Source organism: Bactrocera latifrons, unplaced genomic scaffold, assembly GCF_001853355.1.
Source record: "Bactrocera latifrons isolate USDA-ARS-PBARC rearing strain unplaced genomic scaffold, ASM185335v1 scaffold_87, whole genome shotgun sequence".
Lineage (NCBI taxonomy): Eukaryota > Metazoa > Arthropoda > Insecta > Diptera > Tephritidae > Bactrocera > Bactrocera latifrons.
The window spans coordinates 659466-666252 of NW_017537567.1; the positions used below are offsets into that span (position 1 = coordinate 659466).

General features: G+C 36.2%; 1 long non-coding RNA gene across 1 annotated transcript in view; it reads right to left on the bottom strand.

Moving 5' to 3' along the window:
- The window catches only part of LOC108977323, a 106824-nt gene extending 102187 nt beyond the window's left edge, over positions 1-4637 (bottom strand). The window contains exon 1 of the long non-coding RNA XR_001994025.1: positions 4125-4637. This is a non-coding gene — a long non-coding RNA (uncharacterized LOC108977323). The remainder of the gene's footprint in view (positions 1-4124) is intronic.
- Positions 4638-6787: the final 2150 nt, after the last annotated feature.

Below are 6787 nucleotides of genomic sequence, written 5' to 3' on the forward strand. Positions count from 1 at the left end.
CAAATGGGGATATGTAAATGCTTAAAAGGAGACCGTTTCTGCAGCTAAGTAGCTCTGACGGTGGTGCTAAGTAGGGAGATACGCCGAGAGGCAAGAAATGATATCGACCTGCTAGCACACACCGTTGGTTATGAAGAGTATATGTTTAGTGGCCGTCAATTTCAAACGGCATAACAAGATCGACTACAGCCACAAACAAAAAAAAAAAAAAAAAATGCAAAGAAAGCAGCAAAAACGCAAAACGAGCAATACAAAAACCGCTGCCGATAAGGTTAAGTTCACTTGCGTGTGCAACATCGGTAACATGCAACATGCCGAGGGTGTACTTTTTTATGCTCTGCGTTTGATTTGCTACCTTGTATGCACCTGAGCAGCAGTTGCATGTTGCTGGCGGGTGTTTCCATACACTTTAGTCGGCGGCGCAGTAGCTCTTTTTCCTGCCTGCGCATGCGCATGTGCGCCCTACTTAGGCTTGCAACAATTTGTTAATTGCCAGCAGTTACAAATTGCTTAATTCCCATATGAAGAGCATTACAAACACTGTTCGCGCATGCGTTTTTTCAATACCGCCCATTATTAAAGATGCGCTGCCTTTGAGTCAAAGTTAAAGGTCTCAGAAAGTTGATCTACTTTCCTTTTATCGCAACGAGAATCTAAAAAATTTTCGTTAAAGTGGTTTTTAACAATATTTGGAATAATAAAAGCGGCAGCACACAATTATTCTATATGTAAATTGCTAATGGCTGCCCCGTTAGTGGTTTCATTATACCTTTTAAGGTAAAATGCTTCAGATTATAAGCAGTTTCCACTGTGATTGTTGTTATATTAGTAAGAATGAAAAGTCTCCGAAGAGTTCTGGGGAATAATTTCTTTTTTTTGGCACTACAACTGCGATGCGGTCTGGGCCGAGCATACAAAACTTTCAGGTTTCCTATTTTCTTTTGCAAGGTCAATGAGGCTCTATTCGCTGGAACATCGCCTTTCATGCGAACAACATTTTAGGTCATGTCGTCGATGTTCCAGTGAATGGATCTTCCGATTCCAGATTCATTGATGACCAACTGAAGGAAGAGTGCAATCGAAGCACTTAGCAATGGAATTTATCAGCATTTGGGTTGTACAACTTGAATGCAGACGCAGGGTTTTTATAAGCTTAAACATATTCATGCCGCGGCAGAACTCATACAGTTCGTGGTTCCAGCTTTTTCGATACACGTGGCTAACGCGGACGGCTGCAAAGACCTTGCGGAGTCTCTCGAAAACTCCAAGTGTTCTCTCATCTTGAATAGTCATCATTTAATTTTCTGCGCCATATAATAACACAGGAATGATAAGAGACTTATGGAGCGTAATTTTTATGCAATGAGAGAAGAATCTGCATTTTAATTGCTAACCGACTCCCGAATAGCACCTATTGGTAAGAGTTTTTCTTTATCAGATCACCAGGCTTAGATTGTTGTGTCTTTGTGTGACGACTCCAGGTACTTTTTCTCGCCCTCTTCACCACAAGACCAACCACTTCGTTTCGCTTTCTGGGCTCGAAAATGCTGCGCTGATGACTGTGTTCTCAAAGCGTACGATGTCAATATGATCTGTAGATCAAAAGTCAACCGTTCCCACGATAGTCGGGTCTACGTTACCGGAACGGACCCGGATATTTTTACGGCCAAGGACGGTCAGAATTCTGCCTATAATATTTTTGTCGCAGCGGCAAGCTAGAAGTGAATAAGTTAACTGTTTTCCACTTTCTCTGCGACTGCCTAGCTCTAGCACAAACCGGGAACGGAAAGCTTGGAGCCTTCCACGCAATAAACCTTGAATGGCTGTCCATAAAAATCATAATAATAGTTTCATTGAGAGCACCAAACGGTTTGAGCGCATAGTAGAAACGAGATAGTAAGATTAGAAAGGTGCTGAGATAATGCATAAAAACTAAGCATCCAGCACTAGATGGTCCAAGAGTAGAAGCAATCCTATTTACTAATCTAGTTCATCAAATCTTTCAATAGTTTATAGCACACTAAAATTTTAAGAGAACTCAGTGAAGGGTATATTACACCACTTTACATCGCAACTTAGTTCCACAATCATGCAAATTCAGTGAACCACATACGCCCATTTAATAAATATGCCCTGCTTACACATTCCCCCACAAGGCACCGGCCGTTGCATGCATATGTGTCGGCATAAAATATATTACCAAAAAATTAATTTCGTACGTATTCCATCAAAACGCACCATCAGTGGCATAGCAGGGACGCCAACAACAACACCAACGCCTCGTGCTGATTATCATCACCAGCCCAAAAATGTTGAAGTGATCTTCAACAAAAATCCCTCTGGTGCTGAGCTGCGAACTTCGTTGGTGGTCCGTTTAAGTAAATAAATCGGCATTTCACCACTGTTACCGCCATACCCATCATCATTATCATCATCATCAGCGGTAGCGACCGCCAACATTCATCAGCCAACAATCGGCAGCGAGCAACTAACAGAAGCCCGAGGTTCATCAACAGTTTGCTGCCAGTTGAACCACCCAACCTTAACTGCAGTTACACGTTGCAACACGCGCTTCATTGCCACAGTTGGTGGATTGGCTGGCTGGCACGCACACACATTTTCCTTTTGTATATGACATACAATAATTACAACAAATATACGTATGTAGCGCGAGTCATGCGTAGCTGCATACTGCCTTAATCACTGGCTGTTGGTTGCACGCACTTTTGCATGCCACAAATGCATTTTAGTTTGGCCAGCGTCATGGCAAGCGCGTAGAAAGCTTCTGTTGTCTGCGCACGTGACGCTGCGCGACCAAGTCCAGCCCCCGCTTCGTTAGTTCGCCGGCAGTGCGGCTGTTGCAATTTCTGACGTCATCAATCATTTGTGTGTGACATGTTACCGCTTAAGTCGATTTATTTAGTCTCTATTTGGGCTTTGGAGAAAATTAAATGCTATTAACTGGGTAAGCGGCCTCTTTTTCGCCGAGTCTGCGTAGTTAATGAGTGTAATTAATCAGTTGGGAAACCGGTTAAGGTTGGCTTCGGCAAATTCGTTCATTGAAAGTTTGCACACGCATTTTACTCATAAGAATTCAATCAAAGTCTATAAGGGGTGCATATACATACATACATATATAGAGTGCATGTAAGAATGATAATATATTGTACAAATACACGCTGCTGAGGTAGGTATTACTTCGTGGTTGGATACCAATTAGGGGACTTAAACGCGATTATATGCTAATAGCCGTCTCAATCACTTTATATTTATCCCGCCTTCTATTAAATTACATGTAATGGCAATATTTTATGCATTACATTGTTTGCATTCTCGGAATTGCTGTCGGCATTCTTTACTATTTAATGACTAAAAATACTGTCTACATAGATACTTTACGAAAACCAGACGGATTTGGCTCTCTTGCCGTTTGTTATGTCCAAATTGTGTCGTGTCTAATCAATTTGTCAACGCTATAAAAATGATAAAATACTATCAACACATATTTATCTATATTGCTATCAGTCTTTTGGCGCTTTGAGACAATGCGGTCTGCTGTCACATTTCCACTTGAACTATTGGCTAGCACATTTACCGTCCGTCCGTCTGTCTGTATATAGACGAAATGGTCCTTAGTTTTTAAGATAACGATCTGAAACTTTTAACACGTTTTTTTTATATCACTAAGAAGCTGCTAATTTGGCGGAAAGGTCCATATCGGACCACTGTATCTTAAAGTTGCTATGCAAACCTAACGATCGGAATAAAGTATTTTTATGAAAATGTTTTTCATTTGAGGAGCTAACTTTACGAAATTTGGCTTGGGTTTATTGTCTAAGGCAATGATACAATGTCCGTTGAAATTGTTCAGATTGGACAACTATATCATATAGCTGCCATATAACTTTTATGCCGTAAAAATCGCATCTATGACTGACATTATGGCGTCAGCGTCATTTTTAAAAGAAATATCAACATTCTTCCTCGATACATGCGTATGTATTTATGTATGCATGTAGGCATGTACATACAAATGCAGTGATCACCTGGCGTAACGCATAATCATTCTCAACACTAGTTAAAAATACAAATACAAACAAATCAAACAAAATGATTAAACCAACCTTTGCGAAACACGGCAGCATCTGAACATAACGCAGAGCCAGCGGCCCGTGTTCACACGAGCACTCGAGGACTGTTTACTGCAACGACGCAATTTACTGCAAATTTTCCAATTTTCCACAACATGCACTACACTTAAAACACTTTTCACAAATTATTTACACTCACACACACTTTTTTCACATATTTACTACACACTTATTATACTTATCATTATTACGCTTTATTTTACAAGGATCGCGACACTTTTCGCCATACAAACCGAGCAAAAACGATAGTGCGCACAAAACATTTGCCCAACTCGCGAAAAACACTTATCACGGCACACGATCGACTCAAAAACACTTAAATGTCCGAATTTCACTAATTAACACTTAAATTTAATTTTAAATTAAACAATAATTCACTATTTCGAAATATTTCGTCCTTTTGCTACACCTGTTCGCAGCGGTTTTGTCACAACAACGCGAATGTAAACAAAGGCACAGAGCTGCATTGAGATTTGATGATATTCTGATTGCCTAAAAAATAGAACCGGTTACTGATTAGTAAAATTGTTACGTAGGTATGTGTGTGCATATTTATAGTTGTATTATGGTAAGTAATTATAATATAATTATAATATTCGTATATGTATGTATATAAAGAAAATATGTGTTTTCATTTTACTAAGGTATATACAGGTTATAACAGCAAGGAGTGAAATAATAATTATTTTTTACAAAAACAAATTTACGAATAAATAACAAAAATATATGTAGGTCATTATATATTAAATAAGCAAAAATTGTATTTTGGCCTTGTAGAGCCGTAACTGCATAAATACTTACATTTATGTAATATATGTATCTCCTTCCAAAGAATTTATATTTATTTTCTAAGCGATGATTTTTTCGAAAAGCTGGGAGAAAATTGTTATTGTTTGTTCTTAAGGAAAATTTTAGTTCTGTAAAGAAAAACGTATATAATAATTAGAGCAGTAAGCCGTAAGCCCTGGCAGCTAGTGCTTCTTACTCCGTAAGATAATAATTGTATTATTATTTTTCATTTAATAAATAAATAAATAAATAAATAAATAAAAGAAAAACGTTTATAATATCAAAATAATTTGTGTATTATTCAGTAATTTATATGTATATGTAGTTATATTATGGTTATTAGGCTAAGTTTTCAACTAAACTATCGACTTTATGGGTTAAAAAAAAATCGCGAACAAATTATCCTGAAAGGAAAATGTTTATCTTAATTTTAAATTATGTCGTAGAGTATTTAAAGTTCCCAATAACATGGCAATAAGATGTGTTTTCATTAGGTATAGCATCAGTTTTGAACCATTTTAGAACCGGTGAGGATATAATTTTACTATCCTGGATTCCTATATAGTATAAAATTAAAAAAAAAAAGATCTTCCTTATTTAGACACATTTTTATTTATTTAAAAATTCGTGTATTTTAATGCTGTGAATTGTGAAAAAATCAAAAAAATAGCATCTGCTGGAACATAAAATAATCCCGAAGCAAATTTGGAGGGTCCAGCGACACTGACATATGAGGACTCCAATTAAAATAAAGATAACGCAGCAAGCGTGTCAATTAACGCAGTCTCGTCCATAAAGTTTGTGAGAGTCAACGAAATCGGGGAATTTCTGAAGTGAAAGCTCTTAGGCTTCGTAATAAATTAATAGAAATACTGTAATTACTATGTACTGTAATGCAATTTTAAAAATTCCGTTTTAAAATACAGAGTTTTTAAGGGTTGCCAACTGCTTGAAAATGTATATTTATTAAGTAACTAAGAAAAAAATATGTAGTAATATGGGTTTCTAAATAAAATTGTTGAATAAAGCTTATAAGAGAACATTTTTAAGTAGGGTTGCCACTTGTTTCAAAATAATTATTAATTTTGCTAACACAAATCTAAGCAGAAGATATTGGTTAAGCTGAACTCATGAAACTAGTTATGTGTTTTGGAAGGGTAGCCACCTATTTCTAAATAATAATTAAATTAACTAACTCGTAATTTTGCAAATGAGTCTAAAGAAGACGTTATGTACATTTGAAAATATTTTAGCAAGTGTTGCCACCTGTTCCAAATTAATCACTAAAGTAATTAACTTAAAATTCAGTAAACGAGCTTGAGCAAAACAGGAGAGGCTTATAGGGGAAAATATTTTTAAAAGGGTTTCCATCTGATTTAAAATAATCATTAAATTCTTAAACCTCGAATTAAGCCAGAGAGCAAAAACAAAATTTTGAAAGGTTACCACATATTTTGAAATAAATAAATATTCAAGACTTATATTTCGAAAATTTTTAAGAAATGTTGCCAGCTGTCTCAAAGCAATTATTAAATTTATTAAACCAAAATTAAGCTGAAGAACTTGAGGAAGCCTTTCAGATGAAAATATATTTAAGAGGGATTGCCACCTGTTCCAAATATAATAATAATTAAATTAGCTAACTCAACATTTAAATAAAAAGCTTATGGAAAAATATTTTGGAAAAGGTTGCCGCCGGTTTCAAATAATCGTTATATGTTTAACCCCACAATTAAACAAGGCAGAGTTGCCATCTGTTATTTTTTTTGAATAAATTAAAATAATTGTAGTATATCGTTTTGGACACTAAACTAAATAGATATGTAGGTTTTAGGCTTTTACTTCTT